Genomic DNA, 26,299 nt, shown 5'->3' on the forward strand with positions numbered 1-26,299 from the left:
GCTCTGTCCACCTCCAAACCCAGGCTTCTCCTCCAATATTCTTGACTGCTCACACAGAAGGAAAACGAGCCCTGGAGGGTCTCGTACCTGCAATTGACTGCTTTTCCTGGAAGTGACGCTTGTGACTTCTGCCCCCCCAACTCAGTCTGATAGCCCCACTTGGCAATAGGAAATGCAACCTGCCGTGTACCCGGGAGGTGCAAGAAATACTTGGCAGTCAGCTTAGTGATTACCACGATTCTTTAAAGTCTCTTCTCCAAACGGTAGTCAGAGGATCCTTCTAAAATGTAGATGACAGAGTCACTCCCCTTGCTCAGAATCCTCTAATGACTTCTCATGGCACTTTAGTTAAAATTCAGAACCTTTTTTTTCCCCCCTAACATTTTCTGTCTTTACATTTAATAGTCTTCATTTAATCGATATAAAAGGTATCAAGGATGTTGATCTTTTCTTCTTAATCAATTTTGAGATGACAAAGTAAACATTCTGTTTTTATGCGAACCTCGCAATATAAAAAATTAATAAATCATACATTTTCTCGAGTGATTCATGAGCTAAATGGAATTAATAACTAAAAATTACATATAGTGCTTTAAAATGGCATTAAACCCAGAATTTTGACGCTGGTCTTCGAGGCCTGCTGACTTCATCCACTCCCAACTCAGCACCTCTTGCAGTTTCCTGCCAAGTGCAGCCATCCTTTAGGGTGTTCCTGCCTGTTCTTTCCTCAGATATTCCAATGGCTCCATTTCTCTCATGGTCCAGGTATCTGCTAAACACCCCCTCTTCAAAGAGAATCTCTCTGACTAAGCCACCTTACCTGGTATCACCCCCCTACCACCACCACCCCCGTCAGTGCTGTCTCCTCATTACGCTTTACATGTTCTGGCATAGCATGATGTATCATTTGTTTTTGCCTGATGCATCCACTAGAATTTAATTTCTCTCTGGATGATGGCTTTGCTTTCATTCTGTATCCCTAGTGCCTAAAAGAGGGTAGGAAATGTTCCTACACACAGTTGTTGCTGTTTAGTTGCTAAGTCGTGCGTGACTACTCAAAAAATTACTGGTGGAATGAATGAAGCACTTTTACATCTGTTACCCCATGGAAACCCCAAACACCCCAGTGAGACAAGAACTGTTATGACTGTTTGACGGATGAAGAAACTGAGTCAGTGAAGTGCCCAGAGTCAGGGACAGGGTTTGAATTCAAACTAAACATTGATTCCCCAGCTCTATCCCTTCATCTCTGCTTCTAGAGCACAACTTTCATTGAAAAATATCCAGTCGGTTTTAGAGGGAACCTGAGGAAGGTGGCAGAGATGGAACTTCAGGTGGTCTTTTATGACAGCATCGTAGGGTCCTTTTAAAGACAAAGAGGTTCTCTGCCCCAGCACATCTAGTTTATGGTCCCATGTTACTGTGAGTTCTTGCCAAAGCAGAAAAGCCACATGTGCCAGGACCGTGGGACTGAATGATACACATCGGCACTGCTGCAGTTGGGGCTTCAGAATATGCAGAGCAAGGGGTCCCTGTGACGGGTGTGATTTCCTGCATTGATTCAAGTATACCTACTGATGCCTTGGGCCCAGAAACTGATTCTGCAGCAGCTTGTTCTTGATGCTTGTATTTCCACCCTTAGAATCACAGTCATAGAATTTTGAGGATGGAAAGGAGAGTCAAAACAATCCATCTAGTTCTGCTTTTTAGGGCAGAGACAAAAACCTGTGGGTGTGGAGGTTATGGAGTGTTTCACCCGTATCATGCCCTTGGTCCTCACAGCTATCCCCATGTGAGTTACCATCCTCTTCCTCAGGACGAAGATGCTCCATGAAGATCAGGCAAGTCACAGACCCCTGAGCAAGTTTTAAACAGGAGCTTCAAAATCTGCTTCTCTGAGAGCAGGTTCTCAGTACTAAACCACAGAAGAAATCCCCTAAAGCCAAACACCCTGGACTTCATTATCAAGAATTAGATTAAGAGGTTCCCCTGCAGGACATGTAATCGTAGGATTTGTTTACATGTTGTCATGGACTGAATTGTGTCCCCCACATAAATTCATATGTTAAACCCTAACCCCAGTCACCCCAGAATGTGACTGTATTTAGAGAGAGGCCTTTAAAGCAGCGTTAAAGCTAAAATGAGCCCATTAGTGTGGGCCCTAATCCAATCTGACCAGTGTCCTTGTAAGAAGAGGAAGAGACCCTAGAGATGTATATGCACAGAGGAAAGGTCAAGTGAGGACACAGGCAGGAGGTAGCCGTCTGCACGCCAAGGAAAGAGGTCTCAGTTCAGTTCAGTTTAGTTCAGTTGCTCAGTCGTGTCCGACTCTTTGAGACCCCATGAATTGCAGCACGCCAGGCCTCCCTGTCCATCACCAACTCCTGGAGTTCACTCAGACTCACATCCATCAAGTCAGTGATGCCATCCAGCCATCTCATCCTCTGTCGTCCCCTTCTCCTCCTGCCCTCAATCCCTCCCAGCGTCAGAGTTTTTTCCAATGGGTCAACTCTTTGCATGAAGTGGCCAAAGTACTGGAGTTTCAGCTTTAGCATCATTCCTTCCAAAGAACACCCAGGGCTGATCTCCTTCAGAATGGATTGGTTGGATCTCCCTGCAGTCCAAGGGATTCTCAAGAGTCTTCTCCAACACCACAGTTCAAAAGCATCAATTCTTTGGCACTCTGCCTTCTTCACAGTCCAGCTCTCACATCCATACATGACCACTGGAAAAACGATAGCCTTGACTAGTCAGACCTTTGTTGGCAAAGTAATGTCTCTGCTTTTCAATATGCTATCTAGCAGGAGAAACCAAACCTGCCAACATCTTGATCTTGGACTTCCAGCCTCCAGCACTGCGAGACAATACATTTCTGTTGTCTAAGCCATGCCCTGACCCACATCTGCGATATTTTGTTACAGAAGCCCAAGCAGACTAATATCGTGTCATGAGTTTGTCGGCAGTAAAGAGAGGCCACAGCAGGATCATAATAACCAAATACACAGAGTACTTACAGTTGAGATGGTAAACAATTTAAGATTTTTTGTTTTGTTTTCGTTTTCTGGGTTTTTCTTTGTGGGGTGGGGGGTGGTAGAGTCTGAACCACTAGACCACCAGGGAATTCCCAATAATTTAGGTTTTTTAACTCAGTGAATGCTAACAAAAACCCTGTGAGGTAGGTTCTGTGATGGAGCCTCTTTTATATACAAGGAAACTAAGACAAAAGTCAGTTGTACATTTGGAAAGTGGCAGGGGCTTCCCAGTTGGTGCTAGTGGTAAAGAATCCACCTGCCAATGCAGGAGATGTGGGTTCAATCCTTATTGGGGAAGATTCCCTGGAGTAGGAAATGGCAACCTGCTCCAGTCTTCTTGCCTGAAAAATTCCATGGACAGCAGAGCCTAGTGGGCTACAGTCCATGGGGCTACAAAGAGGTGGACACAACTGAGTGACTGAACATGCACACACACACACAGAGGGCTATGACCCCAGGCAGCCTGGGTTAAGTTAGTTATCATCATTCCCATCTTCCCGATGAGAAAACTGAGACTCAGAAACTCGTCCAATTTCCCACAGCCAGGGCGTGGCAGAACCAGAATTCCAAGTTCTTTATCCTTCATCACAAACTGAAAGCCTGGAACTCAAGAATCCTGGAAGTCACTCATTGGAAGGAGTGGAGGGACCCACCTCGAGGGGTCAGGACACAAAGCTATGGTCTCACTAAATACATCTGCAGAGGAGAGACATCTGATATAGAAGTATGGGCCACATGATGGTTGAGAGGAGATGACACTGTCCAGCCAGAATCTGGGCAGGCTAGGAGGAGGGACACTGTCTTTGAGGAGCATTGTTTCTCACCTCCTCTTCACACCCTTGCCTCCCTGTGGCTACTGCAACTGGCTCCAGGTCACTCAAAAAGGAAGGCAGCTGGCAGGACTCGTTTGGCTCTCCCTGACTCCAAAGTTCACTATTACTTTTAGCTTTAGATTTTAGCCTGTTTACAAGGCACCCACCATGTGCCAGCTTTCAGGTGCTGACAATCCTGGGAGAGAGGCCATGGCAGGCCTCAGCTGGTGGAGCACATGGGCTGAGAGAAATGGGCCTTGAGCAGAAAATGACAGGGGTGGGGGAAGGTGGCGGTGGCCAGGTGATTGTAATTGTCCTTGTGTTCTTTTGTCTCCTGGCATTTCCCCCTTTCCCAAGCAGTTAATTCCCTCTCTGAAAGGAAGCAATGTGACACAGTAGAAGCAAAAAAGGCCTGTCAGTCTCTGTCTCTTGTGTTCCCTAATTATAAACTCTCCATGTTCCCAGGGAAGCTTAGGGGAAGTGTGGGATAAGCAAATCTTCAGAAGAAGAAAGCAGACAGAAGTGTTATTTTATTTTATTTTGGGGGGCCGCACCATGCAGCACGTGGAATTTTAGTGCCCCGACGTGTGTCCTCAGTCAAAGCATAGAGTCTCAACCACTGGACTTCCAGGGAAGTCTTTGGAAATGTTTTTATGAGACAAGAAAACTTCCCAGGTGCCGCAGGAGAGACAGAAGGCAAAGAGGTAATGAGATGGAGAGGGCAAGGGCCAAACAGCAGGGGTGTCTGTCTGCAGACCTCCAGGAAGGTGGCAAGATCTCAGAGCAGGTATGGGGTTATATATGCAGATATACCAAAAGCCACCTTGTAGAGATTCCAGGGACCCAGCATGGAGCAGGCACTACCAAGATAACACCTAGACTGGAAGCAGCCGTGAAGAGAAAACTAAGGATGTCTCTATGGCAACCTGTGATGAACAGATGCCCTGAGACCAGGGAGTCACATTCCTCAGCACCTTGACACCAGACAGTCTAGAACTTGGATACAATACTGGAGAAAGGGGAAGCACCAAATGGACCGAGATTGAGTTGGGATGGGGACTCAGGTTAAAATCAAGGAGAGAGAGATAAAAATAAGGAAAGATATTATTCTCATATGACTGAGATTCACACCTGCTATGTTATATTAGTGGCAAAGTAAGGTGCATGAGAACATCCAGCCAGCCAGGATTGTCTAGGGCAACAGGTCAGGGAGGACTTCTGAGGTCGAGGGAACCAAACATTCAGTGATACTTGGCTGCTGCTGCTGCTGCTGTCGCTTCAGTTGTGTCCGACTCTGCGACCCCATAGACGGCAGCCCAACAGGCTCCTCTGTCCCTGGGATTCTCCAGGCAAGAACACTAGAGTGGGTTGCCATTTCCTTCTCCAATGCATGAAAGTGAAAAGTGAAAGCGAAGTTGCTCAGTCGTGTCCGACTCTTCTCGACCCCATGGACTGCAGCCAACAGGCTCCTCTGTCCATGGGGTTTTCCAGGCAAGAGTACTGGAGTGGGGTGCCATCGCCTTCTCCGGATACTTGGCTAGTGGACCACAGATACGAGTGCGCTAGAAACTCAGAGCATGTGTGGAGTGGTAGAAGTGAGAGTCCAGAGAAGTAAGCCCCATCTTGAAGCATCTAAGAAACCATGTGGATTGGAAGGATTTCATCTTGAAGACAAGGGTAGACTATTGATACATTTTAATCAAGGAAGTTGCAGAATCAGTACTGAGTTTAAAAAATCTCTTGAGAGTAGTATAGATGGTGGTGACTTGAGTCAGACTGAGAAAAGGGGCAATTAACCAGTAAAATGACAAAGAAAAGAACAGGAGAGGGTTAATGAAAAGGGAAAAATGAGAGATTTTCAACAGTAGAATCTCTTGGACTTAATTCATGATTGCACTTTGTGGGTGAAGCAGAGGGAGGAATCAAGGATGATGTCCAGTTGTCTGATTTGGGTGAATGAGTCAATTATAGTGATATTAACAGCGATAGAGTGTTATGAGAGGAGGCTGTTTGGAGGAAGAGATAATGAGTTGAGTTGTGGATATGATGAATTTGATGTTTTACTTAGGATGATTTTGGCTGCAAGTAGCAACAACAAAAACAACAAAAGAAAAGCCCATACAAACAATGAGAAAATGTATTATTTAACATAGTTGGAAGCTCCTGTCCTAGTAAGATGCCATCAACTGGTTATTAAGAACCCAGGTTCCATCTTTCCCTTACAGTTGCTGATGGTTGTCACTACTCCAGTATTACAAGGCAATACCTAGAAGAAGAAAAGGAACCATTTTTCATGTATCTCTTTAAGAGGGAAAAAAAAATTTCCTAAACATTCCCAGAACTCTCTCCTGGTGGAATCAGGTCATGCACCCACTCTTTAAACAACCCGTAGGCTTTGACTAAATATCTAGAATGGAGTGGCCTTTAGTGAGTTCACCATCACCACCTCTACAAGGTGACTGGGACATGTGCAAACGGAGACATCTTGGAAACGTGGATCAGAGGACAGATTTTGGCTGAAGATACCACAGAGGGGCTGAGAGAGGAAGGCTGTAGATGAACTTCTGCAGGGATGGGGCAGAGAGAAGAAACAGGGGCCAAACAGAGGTCTGGGAACAGCAGTATTTAGGGGGCTGCCTGGGGAAGAGAAATGACTATGTGGTAGTTTAGAATTTGAGTCTGGATTCAAAGAACCCTAGATGGGAATTCCAGTCCTGCTGCTTATCAGCTACGTGATCTGGGGTGAATATTACTTCATTGCTCGGAGCCTCACTATCCTTGTCTGTAAAGTGGAACCTTAAGTCCTAGCTCCCAGAATGAAACGTTGATAAGAAAAGACTCAAGAGAGCCCTGTGTGACGTCAGCACACAGCAGCTGCTAGTAGCCACTGGTGGAAAAGAGAAGGGCCTAGAGAGGGTCTGAGAGGGAGCTGACGGGGAAAGCTGAAGTATAACCAGGATGGGGTGGTGCTGTTGAAGGCACAGGGTGAGAGGATTTCAAGGAGGAAAGAGTGGGCAATTATGTCATCTGCTGAAGAGAGGTCGGGTCAGAAGTGGACTGAAAAATGCCCTTTGGATTTAGCAATTAGAAGGTCACTGGTACCCTTGACAAGAGCACTTTGAATGGAGTGCTAGGGTTGGAAGCCAGGAAACAAGGGGTCAGCAGTCAAGACCGGAATTCAAGTTGCTTGGCTGCCAACATCAGCATCCTTTCTGCTATGCCAGGAGCTCCTTCATTCTGAAAATTCCTGTTTTTTTAAGTCTTGCCTCAAAAATACTCATTCAGAGAGCAGTAAACAGTAGGACTCCACAATCTGTGAATGAAACAGCCCCTCTTCATCATTTTTTTATTTTTGTGTGAATCAAGCGAAGGTGGTTGTTTCCTTTCATTAGAAATATGTTGCATCCTTTTGGAGGGTTTGTGTTTACATTACCATTTTATTGCTATACGGTTCTTTTTTATATAACATATTTTGAAACTGCAAAAACAAACAAACAAACAAAACCCAAACAACAGATGTGCTTTGCATTAAATTCAAAAAGTTCAAACCCCTCTCACTCTGTGCACATTTTTGAGGCAAAAGTGTGGGATTTGGAAAACCCTAGAAGAACCATGCAATTTGGCAAATCCTCCTTTAATAAATGATAGCAGTTGCTTTTGAGACTGATTTGGTCATACGGATCATGTTTGTCAGGGCTATCATTAAAAGCCTAACATTTTTCCTGTTGCAGAATGTCTCCAAGTAATCCAAACGTGGGCAGTGGTTAAGCACGGTCAGTTTCATGACCTCCTTCCTGCTACCCACCTCCCCCTCCTGGCTATCTCAACTCCCCAGTGGATGATCCCTTATCCCTAGCAACAACTGCAGCTGCTACTGTTTCTTGACTCTGGCGAGGAAAGTGGGCTCAGGGCCAAGTCTACTGTCCAGGGCTCCCTGCAGAAGATGCTAGAAGAACAATGCACACCCTCTCACTGTCCATGACCCAAGTCCATCACCTCTGCCGAACATCTGGATTGCAACACACTGAGTTCAAAGGTCCAGCATGTGGGTCTGCACCTGGCCTGACTGTTTAAACGGAGCTGACCTCAAACCAAACACCGGGCCCCGTGCTGTTATTTATGTGGACGGTTGGATGCCAAATATAAATAATAACTTCAGCATCTTCTCCCTATAGGCCTTTGTGAATTTTAAAAAATGCATATTAACCATCTACTGTGCAGGAAAAACCACCCAACTCTTCTCTGAGTCCTACTCTTTGCCCAAGCAGGCTGCTCTCCCTTTTGATCCCTGTTTTGACTATTTGGTTATTTTATTTTATTTTTTTTAGTTTTTAAAAAATTTTGAAGTGGGATGACACATTTGCAGGAGATTTGTAAAATACAGAACAAGGTTACATATACTTCCAGTATATATTACAATTACTTTTTTAAGTCAATAAATTAAGATTTTTTGTTGGAGTTCCAATATCAAGCTTTCAAAAATTAATAGAATACAGAGAAATAGAAGGATGTAATAGACCTGAAAAGCACTGTGAACGAGCCTGAATGTCTGTTTACTTGAATAATATCACAGCTCCTTTCCAGAGGAGCCCACCGTAGCCTCTTGTATTTCAAGTCATCAGGTGGTGGGCCTGCTGCAGGGCTGGTGTTTCCCATCCCCAGGAGAGGCTATGAGCGAGCACCGTATGTTACTAAGACCTCTCAGAATTCATTGCCAGAGCTGGGAGCACAATCAGAGAAGAGCAGGGCAAGATGGGGCCTTGAAGTAGAAGTCGGTTCTTAATTCTCAGCAACTCTGAGACCGTCCTTCTCTTTGAAGTCAGCTAAGGAAGATGGATGAGTGTGTGCGGAGGGTGTGGCTGAGAGCAACCGGGGACAGAATAGGGGTAGCAGTTTAAGAAAAAGGAAGATCATGCATTTCTTGGGCATAGGAATGGACCTAGTTTTCCTGTTTCTGGAAAGAGGCCTGTAGAGAGAGGGCATGGTTTAATTTCTACTAACATTTATTAACAACTTGGCTGTAATTATTAGTGCTGGGGCACATACACAATATTATAGGGTAAAGAGAAGAAAAAAAAGCCTAACATTCACTCAAATATTTGACAAAAGTTTCGCCAAGGAAAGAGCATTTGAATGGGCTCCTTCAGTCTTTCCTTCACTCATCAGGTATCTGTGAGCCTCACTGTGTGCTGGCGCCACGCGGGGCACCAGGGTGAGCACAGGCAAGGTGGCTACCATCATGAAGCCGCCTCCTTCATGAAGCTGCACGGCATGCCTATTTGGGGACAGGCCCTGTGAGACGCCCTCTTGGAGATAAAAGTCTGTTGAAACAAATGAGACAGTCAGAGAGGTCATTCTAAAAATGTGTCATAGGTGTTACAATGGGGAAAGAACAGGGAGCTATGGGGTGATAAGAAGGAAACCTGATCTCGTTCAATGGCTCTCAGTGGTACATGGTTGCATTTTTTCCTCCAAAGAATATTTTACAGTCTCTAGACATGTTTTTCTTGTCTCAACTGTGGGGAGAAGGGAGCTGCAGGCATCTAGTGGGTAGAGGCCAGGGAAGCTACCAAACATCCTATAATGCCCAGGGCAGCCCCTACAACAAGAGCTGTCCAACCCTAAACGTTAACAGTGCCGAACATGAGAAACTCTGGTTTAGCCCCAGGCTCAGGGGATGTTTGGGGAAGAAACGCAGTTGGATTTAAGAACTGGAGGGTGGTTCTTACGCTGGGAAATGTGACTCTGGCATGAAATCAGAGGACACAGTGAAGGGGAAGAGGAGTCAAGCTGAGGAGGCACGGAAGGTACGGGGAGGGGGTAGGAGATGAAACACAAATCCCAGGCTGTTCCCAGAGAGACTAAAGGGTCTTCTATGCTACATAATGTACAGTGTGGACTTTATTTGGAGGGCATGACGGACTGATACAATCTCCCACCCACGCCCCCTTACACACACATCTATCCACTTGGAAGCGATATGATTCCATTTGCTTTGAGAAAATCTACTCTAACAATGATGCAGATGATTGGAGAGGGGAGAGCTTGGAGGCACAAGAGGGGCTTTTGTGATACCGAGATGACAAATGGAGATGGAGGCCATGAACATAAAGAACCTGCCACAAACTCCTGAGAGTAGAGACGTTCTTTTTTTTTTTTTTTCTTTTTAAGAGACGTTCTTATACTCCATGATTAACTGAATGTTGAGAGGGAAGGAGTGCTGAGGATGACTTTGAGATTTCCAGCTGAGGGCTGGTGTGAGTAGTGAGGTGTATCATAGAGGAGAAGTAATTTGTAGGGGACGTACTAGTTCACTTTAGCAATATGGTGTTTATAGTCCTGGGAGACATCTAAGTGAGCACATTTTTTGCACAGAGAGAAAGGTGGATTAGATGCTGAGGAAAGACCTGCACCTGGAGACTATGGTGGTGGCTTGGGTCCGTGGAGGCTTAGAACTGGAGAAAGCATTCAGGGGAAATGCCTGGAGAAAGATGAGAAGGAAAAGGCAAAGGGCAGGATGCCAGGATTCATCCCTAGTTGAAGGGCAGGAAGAGAAGGGAAAACAGAGAAGGGACCAGAGAAGTAGAGCAGTGACATCTGCCAAGGAAGAGACTCACTTTAAGAATAAGAAAGTGGTCAAGCTGTCCAATGGATCAGGGGTTCAGCAGGATGTAAAATTAGATGAAGCTGTTGGACATGTCAATCAAGTGGTCATTGGTGACCTTTTCAAGAACAGTTTCACTATAATGGTGAGTGTGGAATTTATTTAAAGACACTTGATTATCCAAATGTAGAAAAGAAACTGGAAACTGAATGTCTTTATATGTAGGCAAAATTTGTATAGCAGTCATTTTCCAGACTTGGCAAACAGAAAAGGAGGGTATCAATTAAGTAGCAGAAAATCAGATTCACAATAGGCCAAATCATAAGAACAGCTATTGCATATGAAAATAGAAATTTGAAAGCAAGCATCCCCAGAGTCAGTCTAGCAGTTTAGCAATGTCATTAGGAAGCTGGCCTCTTTTTTTTTCTTTTCTGCTCTGTCACCCTCATGCTTATAACCACATGGTCACAAAATGGCAACTGCAGCTCCAAGCATCACATCCTCAGCTGACAGTACCTAAAGCAGAAAGGAAGACAGCAGGGGCCAAAATGAGGCTCACCCCACACTACTCTCTCCTTTTCTTGGGAGATTTTCCCTTATATTTCATTGGAAACTCAATCACATGCCTTCTTCTAGACCAGTTAAGAAAAAGGTAAAGGGGCCAGCCATAAATGGCTTACCCAAATCATGATTCCTCCCTCAGGGTTAGGCACATGAAACATGGCTGCCTGAGTAGAATTGGTGTTCTGTTTACAAGAAAAAAGGGCAATTGACAGTTGGGTTGGCAACCAGCAGTGTTTGCTGTAGGAAAGCATTCTTTCACAGGGTGAGGATGGATCATGGGCCAGCAAACCAGAGACTTTACAGAATGGGACAAGCCCTCAGTTTTAAAAGAACAATTAGGTTTTACAGTTGATATTCACAACAGAGACATGACATCCACCGTTTATTTACCAACTTTTGACAGAAGGCTGATTGCTTTGCTGATCATGCACAGGGCATCACCAAGATGTAGGCAATAATTACAATGATGCTGACCATAAAGTACTTTTACTGAGTGCTTACTATATGCCACACACTTTACAATGATTATCTCAATTCATCCTCAAAACATAAGTGAGATAGATAGATGTTATTAATATTCCCATGTTATCAAAGAGAAAATTGGGGTGTATAGCAGTTCAATAACTTGCCTGAGGTCCCTAGTAACAGCCAACTCAGGGCTGCCTCTTCCCAAAGTCAGTGCATTCACTGACTGCCTCCTTAGATTAAAAAGAAGCCACTGGGAAGTTTTACTATATCCTGGAGGTAGAAGTGATCATATCTAAGAATGGAAAATTTGCTGTCATGAGCTTTCTCTCTCCACCAGTGCTTTGCGTTTTCAGTATTTCATTTTTCCACACAACTTTGCATTCCAAGTACATCCAACGGACAGCCCATTCCTTCCAGCTTTGCACTCTTGTTTACAAGCTCACTGGCCTAACACTGCACTTCTGGGGCCTGGAGACCAAGGGGGAGAGGCATGCTCACAGCTAAGTGCACATCACAGTAGCCAGAACTGCTTCCTGGTAGGAGAAGCAATGCAGACAAGGTTTGGGGGACTAGGATTGAATTCTGAAAGCATTCACATGGAATACAGGGGATCTCCAACAAATGGTGACAAAAACTGTCTCAGGTGTTCAACAAGTTCTCAACCAGAATTTAGTTTCCCATCTTGAGATGTGAGAAGAACTGTCATTTATGGATGCAAATGTTCTTGGCTCTGTCCTCACTATTTTACATGTGTTATCTCACTGAACCTCCCAATGAGGTTATGGAGAAGAAACAGAGGAGAAACTCTCTGTTTTTCAGATGAGGAAAATGAGTCTTGGAGTGTTTAAGCAAATTGCTTAAGGTCATAGAGCTGGTGAGAGACAGGGATGAGATCTGAACCCACCCAGCTCTGTCCCTGCAGACTGATTGTTTTATTAACCACTATACTACCAAGGTAATGCTGTGTTATAAATATCTCCAGGTATTGAATGAGACTGGGGTGAGGGGACAGGTGGGAGGGGATCTTGAAACTCAAAATTCTCTTTCTTTAAAATCCTATCTCTGTTCCAAATATACTCCAGTGTGTGTATTTCAGGATGAGCACACATGCCTAATTTAAATCATGGCCTCCTGTTGGAAAGGCATCTTAACATTATCTAGAAACGAAAGAAAAGAGGCCATAAATACCATGTAACCCTTTAGTTGTGCCCATAGTATCCTGGGGGTTGGGCAGAAGTACTTTGAGTACTTTCTGAGTACAGTGTCCTCAGAAAGAAAGAGCTCTAAGGCAAGCCAGCCTTTCACTAGGTTAACACTGGCCTGCTGTAAGGCTAGGGCGAGTCGTTTTGCTAACCAAGTTTTCAATTTCTTTCCCCACTATTGCCAAGACTGCTAAGATTGCCCTGTGGCAATCTTAGAGCTGTGGGTGGAGAGACCAGCTGGGAAGTGGCAAGGAGATGACCCTGCCTTCTCACCAACATGTGGAAACTCAGTTCTAGGCACGAATGTCAACACCTCTTTCACTTGAGAACTTAACAGAATTTGAATTCCTCTTACCAATACAGAGAGTAGAGGTATTATCCAGAAATGGCATCATCACAGATCATAATCCAAACCTAAAGCAGGAGGATCTGAAACAATGTGAAATCCATCCAAGGCTGCTTCTGGACCACAGTGCACCCACATGGTGCCCTAGCTTGGAATTAGAATAGGGCACCTCTCCCTCTAAGCAATACAGCCAGCCTAGTATCAGGGTTCATGACTTGATAAGTGGAGGGCAACCTGGATTTTAGCTCTCACTGTGCAAAGTACAATAAAAAAAATGACAGCCCTGACCCAGGTCTTGACTTGGATTCCTTGGAACGTTTTCCAGCAGTTAAAAGCACAAAGATGAGGGACACCTTCTCACCCAGCTTAAAAGGGAAGGAAGGGCATTCTGAGGACTCATTTCTTGTTGTTGAATTACTTAAGTCCTGCAGCTCAACCTAGAAAGACTCAATCAAGAGGAGCTGTAGGAAAAACTCAGAACCATGAAAGGCCCAAGGCCATGTTCAAAAAGCTTTCAAAACCTGTTAGCATGGAACAACTTTGTTTAGTTCACAAAATTGGCATTGACTCAGCCAATATCTTTCCTCTTAGCTTCATCTCTCAGCCTCATTTTTAACTCCTCCTGGCCCAGGAGGAAGGCATAGACAGTGCTTAAGAGGACAGGGCTATAGATTTAGGTTTAGAATTGGCCATAGTTCTTTGGAGTTGTGTGACCTTGGGCAAGTTACAGTTACTTAACTTCTCTGAACTCCAGTTTCTTCATGGGATTATCACAGCAAATAAATGGGATAATGATGTATAAAGCACTTTATGTTAGCTCTTTGGAAAATGGGCAGTACATAATAGTCATTATTAACTGAAGCAGTGCTGGAAAAAAGAATGCAAGAGTGGTCAGCCTATCTGATCCTACTTTTTCTGCCTAAACACTCAGACAGGTTATGACCAGTATGGTAAGAACTTTGAGAAGTACATATGACTAGAAGTTGGCATGAGCAACTTTTTCTTTACTTATAGAACATCTATTATATAAGGCACTGAGTTAAGTAGTGCTGAAGTAGTGGTGAAGACATAAGATGAAAAAAGCTCCTCTACCCTTGAAGAGTCTGCAGGCTGGTAAGAAAAGAAGTGGGCTTCTCAGATGGCGCAGTAGTAAAGAATCTTCCTGCCAATGCAGGAGACACAGGTTTGATCCCTGGGTCGCGAAAATCCTTTGGAGCAGGAAATGGCAACGTGCTCCAGTATTCTTGCCTGGAAAATTCCATGGACAGAGGAGCCTGGCAGGCTACAGTCCACAGGATCGCGAAGAGTCAGACATGGCTGAGCACACACACCCAAGAAGAGAAGTAGAGAACAGGCATCTGTTATTACCAGTTTAGAAAAAATTCTGGAAGCGTCTATCATTTTCTCCTTGCCCCGTCCACCACCTGGTGGAACAAGCCTTTCATGTCTAGTGACCTGACTCATCCTGGGTACAGTTGATTAGACCAGAACTAAACACTTGACCACACCAAACCAATAAGATTCTTCCCTGGGAATTTAAAATTGAGCACATCTGAATTCAGACTTGGCATGAAGTCTGTCATGACGGTGATGGGTACAGAACTCAGTGATGTAAACTCAAGGCTGACAGAATTTTTAGCCTTGGGCACATCAACCATTAAGCAGAGGATTTCAGAGTAAAGCAATGATGGGAGGCCAGGCAGCTCCAGAAGGAGACGGAGGCAGTAGCCCTTTTGAATTCTTTATTTTCTTTTATTTTATTTGCATTAAAAATTTTTTACTTATTTTTTATTGAAGTATAATTGCTTTATAGAATTGCCCTTTTGGATTCTTAATGCTTTTCAGTTCCTATGAGGCTCAGCTATCCTTCCTTCAATGGGCTTTCATGAGTCTTCTCTACTGATAAACCACTTTTCACCTGAGCAATCAACACCCCCTTCTTCTACAGAAGGGCTAAATGTGTGGGACCCACTGATTAGATATAAAAAGCTGCCAAAGGCCATTCAGATATGATTCCTTTAATCAAAATAACTGCCTTTTAAAAGCCTGATTAGATTAACAATTTGGTTTTAATCCAAACAACTGTTTGGCAATTGATCCCATTTGAACAGATCCAGGAACACTGGAGTATCCTCCCCCTCTTACTCAGAAGACCTCAATGTTGTATGATAGTAGACCATTAGGAAGAGTTCGCTGAAAAACACATACTTCTGGGGAAATAAAGTGCCAAAAGTTATAGATAAAGGGAAAGTGCAGTTAAAGCTCTTTTAGGCTTTTTTAGGTCTGCCTTGTGATTTCTAGAGGAAGCCAATTGTTTGCTTTCAGGTCTTGGGCTTGTAGGTATGTACTTATTTTCACGGCTGACTTAAGAGACACTCTATGCCAGCACCGCCCAGCTGTGTAGAAGACAAGAACAGCTGGCCATCAATCCAAATGCAGCATCCATCCAAAACATCTTTCTAAAAGGCACAAACATAATTACTTTCATCCTATCACCCTTTCTAAATATTCTGGGCGTGCTGGTACATTAGCAACATTATTTTGCCATCACTAAAGCCTCTAAAATTTAATTCAGGAAAGTCTATGAAACGGGTATGGCATTTGAGGAATATGTATATTGCCTGTGCATCAATTGGCATCTTGGGACTGCTCTGGGGCACAGAGGTCAAAGCTTAGTGATGCATGGAGTTGTCGTCCTAATGGTAAATATTGATTAGTAGCCTCAGAAACAACCAGTAGGCACTCAGTCTTTCTCCAGCCAGACGCCAGGCTCCCAAAGAAGGAGTGTCTTTCCCAGAGAGCCTTGAAAAACAATGCATGGAACGCTCAAGCCTGCTGTACAGAAAGGCACTGAAATAGTGAATGAGTGCTACACTGTGAAACATCTGCATAGCTATGATACCTGATAGGAAAGTACTCAAGCCCAATAAATACCATTTTCATAGTGTAATATCATAATGTAAAGACATTAATTTTCCACTGCTACCCAAATTACCCCAAACTTAGTAACTGAAAATAACACAAATGTATTTTTTCATACCTTTTAGATCCACAGTCCCAGTTGGCTGGACTGATTCCTCTGCTCTGGGTTTCACAAGGCCAAAATGAAGGTGTCAGCAGGACTTCATCCCTCCTGGAGACATTCTGGATGAATTGCTTCCAAGCTCGTTCAGGTTTTTGGCTGAGTTCAGTCCCTGACAGTTGTAGGGCCAACGTCTCAGTTCCTTGCTGGCTTTCAGCTGGGAGCTGGTGTTTGCCCCTAGAGGCTGCCCACATTCAATTTCGTTCTGGACACATTCTCCCCAGCATAGCAATGGTGAGGTTCCTCTCACACTTCAAATCTCTCCAACTTTGACTTCTGCCAAATCTCTCTTACTTCCAGCCAGAGAAGGTTCTCTGATTTTCAGGCTTCATGTGATTCAGCTGGGCCCACTGGATCATCCAGATAATCTATTTTAAAGTTTGTAATTAATTACAAACTGCAATTTACTTAATTACTTAATTACATCTGCAATTTCCCTTTTACCATGTGACCTAACATATTTATAGGTTCCATGGATTAGGATGTGGACATTTTGGGGTTTCTACTATTTGACCTACCATGATATACATACACTTTTCTATCCTGAAAAGCATAGTTACAGGTGGACCAACATGGTGGGGTCTGCACTGCAATCTAACTGAGCAAAATGCATTGGATGGTGTGTTAGTCACCTACTGCCGCATAACAAATTGCCCCAAATTTACCAGCTTAAAACACGTCTTCATTATCCCATGGCTTTCATGTGTCAGAAAACACATGCAGCTTACCTGAGTGCCCTCTGATCTCTAAGGAGGTTGCAGTCAAGCTGTTTTCCAGGGCTGAAGTTTAATAGGAAGACCCCACTTTTTGGGTGTCAAAGATCCACTTTCAAATTTATTCACATGTTGGCAGTCCTCAGAAGATTCACCTCCAAGTTCACACAGAGAGTTGTTGGCAGGCCTCTACTCCCCACCATGTGGATCTCTCCATAGGATGTCTGAGGGTCTTCCCAACATGGCAGCTGATGACCTGAATGAGAACCAGAGCCAGAGAGTAAGCGTACCAAGAGGGAGTGAGAGAGGCTGAGATGGAAGCCAATTTTTTTTTTTAAGCCATCTTAACCATTTTGAAGGGTGTAATTCAGTGGTATCAAGTATACTCACATTGTTGTATATCATATTTCCAAAATGTTTTCATCTTGCAAAACCAACATTCTGTCTTCGTTGAACAACACCTCATTTCCCACTACTCTCAGCTCCTGGCAACCACCATTCTACGTTCAGTCCCTTTGAATCTGACTACTCTAGGTACCTTATATAAGTGGAACCACACAGTATTGGGCTTTTGTAATTAGATTATTTCACTTTAGGACAAGGTCTTCAAGTTCATCCATGTGTAGTATGTGGTAGGATTTCCTTCTTAAGGCTGAATAATATTCCATTTTATGTGTATATCACATTTTCTTTGTCCATTCATTCATCAGTAGGCATTTGGGTTCCTCCCACCCCTTGGCTATTCTGAATAGCCTAGCTGTGAACATGAGTGTGCAAATATCTCTTTAAGATCCTGCTTCCAATTCTTTTGGTGATATACCCCAATGTGGGATTGCTGGATCAGATAGTGTTTCTATTTGTCATTTTTGAGGACCCTCCATCTGGTTTTTCACAGCAGCTACATCATTGAATATTCCCACCAAATGTGCATATAAGTCTCAATTTCTCCACATCCTCACCATCACATGTTTTCTGTGTGTGTGTGTGTGTGTGTTTACAGTGACCCATCTTCTTTGGATGGAAGCTACATTTTTTTGTAGAAATCTAAAATCATAAATAATATCTCATCAATTCTGTTGTATTCTGTTTATTAGAAAGGAGTCAATAAACCCAGTCCACACTCAAGGGGAGCAGAATGCCAGAAGCAGGGACCACAGTGGTCATGTTAGAGGCTGCTTTCCACAGATGGAGTATCCAAGTCCATAAAGAAGGGCAGTTCAAGGCCTGCTGGGCACCAAGGATCTCTTCTTAAACTTTGGCTTTGATAAGAATCATTTGAGGAGCTTATTTAAAAAACAGATTCCTAGGTTCCTGCCCTGGAGGTGCTAAATCAGTGGATCTTGGGTAGGACCCAGGAATCTGCTTTTTTAAACAATCTCCTAGGGACTTTTTTTTTTAAGATAGAATTCTCATGCCATAAGATTCACCCTTTAAAAGTATACAATTAGCAATTTTTAATATATTCACAAATTTGTACAGCCATCGCTAAGATCAGTTCCATTACCCCATAAAGAACCCCCTACTCATTAGCATTGCCTCTGCATTCCTCTCTCCCTCCAAACCCCTGTCTCTATGGGTTTGCCTATTCAGGATATTTCACATAAATTAATTACACAGTTTGCTGCCTTTTATGTCTGACTTTTCATTTTGCATAATGTTATTAAGATTTATCCATGTTGTAGCAGGTAGCCATATGTCATTCCTTTTTATGGGTGAATAATATTCTATTGTATGGATTTACTACATTTTATTTATCCATTCATTGGCTGAAGGACCTAAGAGATGCTTATCAGAAGGATAGTTTGAGAAAGGCTGCAAACTAAGTTTTATAGGGAGATCAAAAGCAGTTTGGATGTCTCAGATGCTCATAAAAAGGCAGATTTCGAGACCCAACCCAAATCTCCTGAGTTAGAATCAGGGGAGGACCCAGAGATCTATATTTTAAACAAACTTTTCAAGGAGATTCTTTTGCACAATGAAACTCAGACTTAGAGTGCAAGTGAGATGAGGTGGATAGTAGGGAAAGCGATTATTCCCTATAAAATCATTGTTCCCAAGTGGCACCTTTTTCAATAGTTTTTAAAGACAACGTGAAGAGATGAAACCTCATCATTGAACAACATGACTATGATGATAAGACTTGACCAGAAGCTCCACAAACACAAATCTTCAGACACATAGAGGAGGCAAAGATGATGCCTCTTACTATTTTTCCTATTTTCTGTTTTATTTCTCTGTAGACCCTACCCTCTGGTCAGGCCTCAACCCCAAATCAGTTTCTTCTGACATAAGAATTTAACTAAATAGGTGTAATGTCATAGATTCTGAGAGCTGAGAACTTAGGAGCTTATCTTGTTCAGAGGCTCCAAACATGTCTGATCGTCCAGTGAGTTTTCAGGGTTCTTTTAAAAACCCTACTTTACAACACTCCTTTCCCCAGCTCCAGCTGTCTAGATTTGATAGCTCTGGGATCTTGACATCTATGGCTTTATGAAGCTATTCAGGTGAATCTGAGTGTCAGCCAGATATCTATAACCACTGGTCCAACACCCTCATTTTTCAGAGCAGGAAATTGACTCAACAGAAAACTGCAGGAAAGAACATTCCCTAGAATTTAGGTCCCTAAATTCTCATCGATATTCTTGCAAACCTGTGTTGTCAAAATGTCTAATCATTAGAGTAAAAACTACATGGAATTTGAGAATTTGGTTGCTGACACTGGAGTACAAGTCTATACACAAACAGTCAGGATTTAACTCAGTCCTCAATATTGTTATGTTAACTGGCTGATGACATGAAATTGTGAAAGAATGAACGATGAATGAAATGGTCATTATCAAGATAATACCCTTCAGAATCAGCAGCCATTAGTATTTCAATTCTAGCGATATCTCCTGGTGGTTTATCATTAAGATGTAGAAATTAGAAAACTTGGATTTCAGCCATATCATCAATATGGATAAAATGTTCACTCGCACTTATTTACCGTAGACCTGGAAATAACAACTTTCCGGCTCAACGGTTCTCCAATTTCACTGTGTATTAGAATTACCTGGGAGAGTTTAAAAATAGACCCTTGCCCAGTCCCATCCTCAAGACAAGAGAATCTAGGTCCAGAGCCCAGGCTCATGTATTTTAAAGTGAAACTCCCCAAAATATTCCGATACAGGGCCAGGGTTGATAACCACTAGTGTAGCTCTTTGGATGTCTAATAAAATAAAAAATAATTAGAAAAGTTTAAAATTTCTCATCATCTTCCTGAAAAACATTTTCACCCTGAATGGGCTCAGGAAGGATCTCATTCTGTGCTCCTACAGCCTAGGAATTATAATCAGTAACATTTGTGCCCTGCTTTGTAATTTACTAAGTGCTTTCACATACATGTCACCACCCAGTTATGATTATTTATGAAGTGTCTATCATACCTTTTCTGCTAGAAGCTTAAGGTGGTAGAATCTCCTGTCCATTCTAAAAAGGACTCCATTAATGAGACTTTCCTTTTTAGAATTTTAAATAAGTTAAGGGAAAAAAATGTCAGAAAACAGGGCAGAACTCTTTTTTCACTGGAAAACTGTGCTGTAAGTAATGACACTGGAACACCTTGCATATTGTGTGTTGAGACTGAGCTAAATTCAGCCTCGGAGGTTCACAGACTGTTGGAGTTGAAGTAATGAAGGGAAAGGAACCAGGGGGGAAAAGTGAGTTCTGGACCAGGGCTTTTCAAAGTCAAAATGCATATGGATCAACTGGGGATCTTGTTAGAATGCAGATTCTGTTTCGGTAGTGCTCAGGTTGGATTTGAGATTCTGAATTTTTAAAAGGCTCCCAGGTGACACCAGTGCCGCTGGTCTACAGATCACAGTGTGAGTGGGATGATTTTAGAATTAGGGACAGGCAGTTGGAAAAGGATCAGAAGATCTGTGCCCCAATCTCTACCCCCAGGTTCTGGTACCAAGAGGCTTTGGAGAAAGAAGTCACTTCATCCTTCAAATTCTTAGATTTCTCATCCACAAATTGGGGTTGGGATACTGGTCTTGATCAAAGATGACAAATACTTAAGCCTTGTGACTGCTCTGTCAGATGCTGTGGAAAGATGCTGGATCAGTTAGATGCTGGAGACAGGATGGACATGATTTCCAGTCCTCCCATCCAAAGAACGTAGGAGGATCTTCAAGAAGACCCTAGGTAAGTTGTCACATGTTGCAAACTGAGACCCATTGACTCTTTAACATGGATCTGATTATCAAAACAGTTAGGTGCAGTGAGTCAGACTTGGTATGGATAAGTTGTAATGGGAAGAGAAGCCACAGTGAGGAGCCTGAAGCTCCCAGAGGCCCTTCAACAGGAAAGATGCTCAAAGAGAGGGAAGGAGTCCAGAGGCAGGGGAGCCACAGGGCATAGACTTAACTCACTTCCTAACATCCTGGTCCTGGGGATTACCATCTCAAACCTTGGTCTTCAGCTTCAGCCCTCAAACCTGGACTTCCACTACAGAAGGGAATTCTCCAACCCAACCGAAGCAGAAGATAAGAGATCCCTGGAGGCAGAGCCTGCTCACTTTCTCCCTCATGACCCAGGTATCCTTTCCAGCTCTGGCTGGTCCTGACTGGTGCTGAGAGTGGGCTTCCAGGACTTCCGAGGGTGGGGTGGGGATGGCGCTCAGTCTTATTTTCTGGAGTTGTGCTCCAGCATCTCTTAATTTCACAAGGAGATGGTTCTATGTCCATTAAAAATGCAGTTCAGTGGGAGCTGTCCAGGGGTAAAACTGATCAATGCTGTCCTCAGGCAAAATCTTCAGGTGTCGTGTGACTGGCACTGTTCTCAGATTTTCAAGGTTAAAAGAGATACTCCCAGAGGGAAAAGTACATATACTCAGATATAGACAGTGTGCCAAGGCACTGTGCTAGCAACTCTCTCTCACTTTTACCTCATTGAAACAGCACAACACCACAAATTTTGTGTTATTGTTCCCATTTCACAGATGAAGAAACCGAGGCTCAGAGAGGTCACCAAACTCATGCAACTTGCACAGCTGAAATGTAGATGACATGGCATTTGATTACCAAGTCATCTGACTCCAATTCTGCTGCTCATGATGCTGTATCTCATTGCCTCCAAGGTGCTGTACTTGGAGCGAGGAGTCTTCATAAGCTAAAACTAAGCAAGACTGATGAAATGGAGTCAATTTTATTCCACCTCTTTAGCTGAGGACAGAACAGGTACCTAATTCAATAGAATACTTCTTACAATTCTTCCAAAAAAAAAATGTAGGCCTGGCTCTTCTGTCTCCAGGTGGTAACCACAGGATTTTGGGGGGTTACAAATAGATGATATCAAGAAGGTGCTAGGGTGCTGACCGCCTGCTTCAGTCGGGTCCAGCTCCTTCTAGATACACACTGTGGATGCTCTTAGCAACTCTCATATGTATACTCCCAAACCCTGCAGTCAATTCAGACATGTGATTCAGACACATGAAACGTGACAACCTGCCAAACAGAGTGGCAGGTGCTGCAAGGTAGATGCAGGTGAACTGTGCAGATGAAGCCCGCTCCTCAGGGCTGACCTTCTGGTTGGGAGACAGGCAAGGGAGCTGGTCACAAGTAAGACATTTTATGTGTAAGGAAGACGATGAAAGGGGCCCCTGCAGTCCTCTAGGAGCACACAGGGCGCCAACCTCTCAGTGGGCAGCGTAGAAACCAAATGGATGAAGTTAAACTGAAACAACCTTCCCCTGCCTGGAGGAACTTGAGCCAAACCAGAGGGTGAGCCACTTTGCCTCCTGGAGCCATGGCTGCCCTGCCTCTCACTTGCAGAAACACTCTTTGCTAAGGTTGTAATAAATCCTCCACCAACTTGGCTAAGTGCTGATGGGCCAAGTGGTCTGGGCAGAAAAGTACCAGGCATGTACACACGTGTGCACACACACCACATAAACACACACGCACAGCCCACTGCACTCACAAGGTCATATTTCACATCCTTTCTCCCCTCAGGCGAAGCCAAGTGGATGGGGTTTCCTTCACAGTCTGCCCTGGAGATGCTGTTAATGTACTTCAAAATCATTTCCTTTGTTCTTTGGGGAATACACTAAGACATTAACAGTGCTAGACCTGGGTGGTATAATTATGGGAGAATCTTTTCTTCCATTTTTAAAAAAATCATTTTTATTCTGTAGCTTTTCCAAGTGAGCATGGATCACTTGTGTAATAAAAAAATTAAAAATAAAAATGAGATTTCCTTTGCTCCACTACAACTGCTCTCCAGTTCACATTTTCCCTGGAGGACAAGGACAAAGGTGGTGTCCTGGAAACCTGTGGCAGCCATGGTATGATGACAAGATCATTGGATTAGGAACTACAACACACAAATTCAGTTCCCAAGCTTCCAGAACTTTCTAACTTTGGGATACTGGGCAAGTCCCTTTACTTCTGTGAGCCTTCATTTTCTCATCTGTAGCGTGGAGCAGTAATAGCTCTCAAAAGATGAAATTGATGCATAAAGGTCAAGTGGGATTATCATTATAACTATTTACATAACTGAAAATTGCCTATTTCATGTTTGTGTAGAAAGAAGAAACAAACAGTAGTTCTGTGAATAGTGGTTTAGTCAGTTTCAGCTGGTATCTGGAAGTGGTAGCCAGCCCTCGATGGCCTCTAGTGATTCTCACTTCCTGGCATTTATGCCCTTGGATATTCCTCCACTGAGTTGTGCTGACCTGTGTACCCAATAGGATATTGCAGAAATGACAGAGTATGACTTCTGAAGCTAGGTCATAAAAGAAGACATTGTTACTCTGCCTTCCTCTTTTGCATCACTCACTCTGGGGGAAGCCAGATGCTACGTCATGAGGACACTCAAGTGTCCTTATGCAGAGGTCCTTGGAGTGAGGAACTGAGGTCAACTGGCAGCACCAACTAGCCACCCATGTAAAAGAGCCACCTTGGAAGCAGAACCACCTGTCTCAAACCTTCAGATGACTCCAGGTCAGGGTAACATCTTGACTGCAAACTCTTGAGCAACCCCAAGCCACATCCACCCAGCTAAGCCACTCCCTATTTCCTGACCCACAGAAACTGTGAGAGAACAACGGTGTATCGTTACTCTAAGCAACTCAGTTGTGGGGTGATCAGTTATGCAGCAAGAGATGACCCTTCAGCTGGCAGCAGTCTAGGAAGGTTAGGGACCCACATGGCTTTGGGAAGGGAAATTCATTCTAAGCCAATTTCTTTTCCTTTTGTGATAAGGTCACCTGGTATATGAACAGGGAAGGGATGGGGGAGAGCAGTAAGAATATCTTTCGGACCTCAGGGGGGCTTTTAATTTAATACCACATTGCCATGCTCATCAACATGCCTGGAGGCAGGATCTTAGCATGGTTCATTGATTTGGCCCCAAGAGAATGGATGCAGGAGCTAATTGAGGATTTGAGGGAAGCAAAGGAATAATGATACTGATGCCACTACCAATACTAAGAGTAATACTCTTCACTTCTACTCATATTATCTCTGCTAACACTCATCACATGGACACCTCCCCTTTGGAGAGCCCCAAGTTCTCTGGAATTCAGTAATCACCCTTTCCTCTAATAAACTAGGGAAATGGTTTCAACCTCCATGGTAGTGCTTTGGCAAGTCTCCTTCAAAACCTCCACACACTTCCAGAAAGATCTACCTTCTCTGGTCATGAGGGCTGTAGTTTTGGTCACTACTGTTTCCTAGTCCTTAACCATCATTCATTGCTCTTGAGGCTGCCATCCTGTGTCCTCCTCTCTGTTACTTCCGGACCACCTCACTTTCTCCACGTCCCAAAGCACCATGAACACATGGCTAGTTCCCAAAAGCTTGTGGGTAATAGGAGGGGAGTAACAGTCCCCTGATGGGTTAAAGGGAATCTCCACCAGCCTGGTCCTCGAGTTCTTCAGCTGTCAGGGTTTCTCTTGCTCTGTAGATGCCCTTGCTGATCACTGCTCCCTGGAGCTGCTTTTATTTCCCCCTGAACCCTCTCCTCTCAATCTCTCCCTTCCTTCCATCCCCAGTACTCGCCCCCAACTGCCTTTTCATCGGCTCGCAGTCCCCAACTCCAAATTTCCATCACCTTTTTTTACAGACAGGCTACCTTTACTGTGAGTCACTTTCCCCACCAGGGTAACACAGACATAATAAAACATGGGCTCTGAGGCCAAAAGAGAACTGTCCACCCTCCCCTCCCCCACCCCCACCCCTTGAACTCCCAGCTCTGCCTTACCTCCTTGAATCCTTCCTATCCCTATCATACAGCTGACATCACTGACTTCTAGGGGGACAAGGTTTTGTGCAAGGAAGGACCCAGGGTGAGCAGGAAGGCTCTGGGCCAACTCCCAGGCTCTCCCAGACAGGAGGCGAACTGGGTTGGAGATCGCTGGTTGGGGGCACCTGCAAGGGCTAAATTGAGCCTGCCTGAAGTTTAGAAGGAAGGAAATATATGTATAGTTCCTAGAGGACCATTGCTCATGCCAGCTTTCCTGAGGTGAGGGGAGGGGGCGGGGTCTTATGTCCTGAGGTCATTTCTAGCTTGATGATTCACACAACAAAATCCCAGTGTGGGTTCAGCCCCTCTGAATGTACTTTCATTTTGCATTATGATTTGCCACTTGAGCTGATGTGAACCCAAATTGATGTCACTTTCCTCCTAATAAGCTCTTGACCAGAAAACATCTGTTTCTCCATCTAACTTGGGATTTTTTTTTTTCATCCAGTTCCTACAAAATCATCTTGCACTTTGCCTCAATATTTTTTCTTCTCTTTTAAAGATAGCATTTGTCACGGCTTCTCCTCTGGTCATAAAAGTAATGTACGTGCACATTTCCAAAGAATCTGGAAAGCACAGAAAGCTGAAAGAAGAAAAGAAAAATTATATATAATGTCACACCCATAGACAAACATTGAAATGGTAGTATGTTTTCTTTCTGTCTTTTCCCCATGTATATGATAATTTATTTTTTACCATAATTGGATCAAAAGCCTTTTTTTAAGACTTCTATTTAAGAGTGGGAGATAAGGATTATACATTCTGGCTTTGGTGAAAAATAAATTTTAATAATAGCTGCACTTACTGAGTACTGACACTGTTCCAAGTGCTTTATATGTATTGCCTTAATGAACATAAATCCTTTAGATGCATTGCCCTGTTCAGTGCTTATAACAACCCACTGAAGATTCTAATACCCCTTGTGCCCATTTTACAGATGAGGAAACTGAGGCTCTGAGACCATAACTTGCCCAAGGACAACTAGTTCATAGCACAGTTGGGATGGACTTGAGGGAAGATCTTTATGCCTCCACAGGCTAGAATGATCTTTATAGTATACATACAGTTCACCTCTTTTTAGCAATAATTGCCACAACTGGAAACACCACAGTGGAAATACAGGCATGCTTCTCATTTAAGTGGGAATATCTTAATTGATCCATAATACATTCATGGAACAAAGACCTCAC

The sequence above is a fragment of the Oryx dammah genome, unplaced genomic scaffold, assembly GCF_014754425.2.
Source record: "Oryx dammah isolate SB20612 unplaced genomic scaffold, SCBI_Odam_1.1 HiC_scaffold_9, whole genome shotgun sequence".
Taxonomy (NCBI): domain Eukaryota; kingdom Metazoa; phylum Chordata; class Mammalia; order Artiodactyla; family Bovidae; genus Oryx; species Oryx dammah.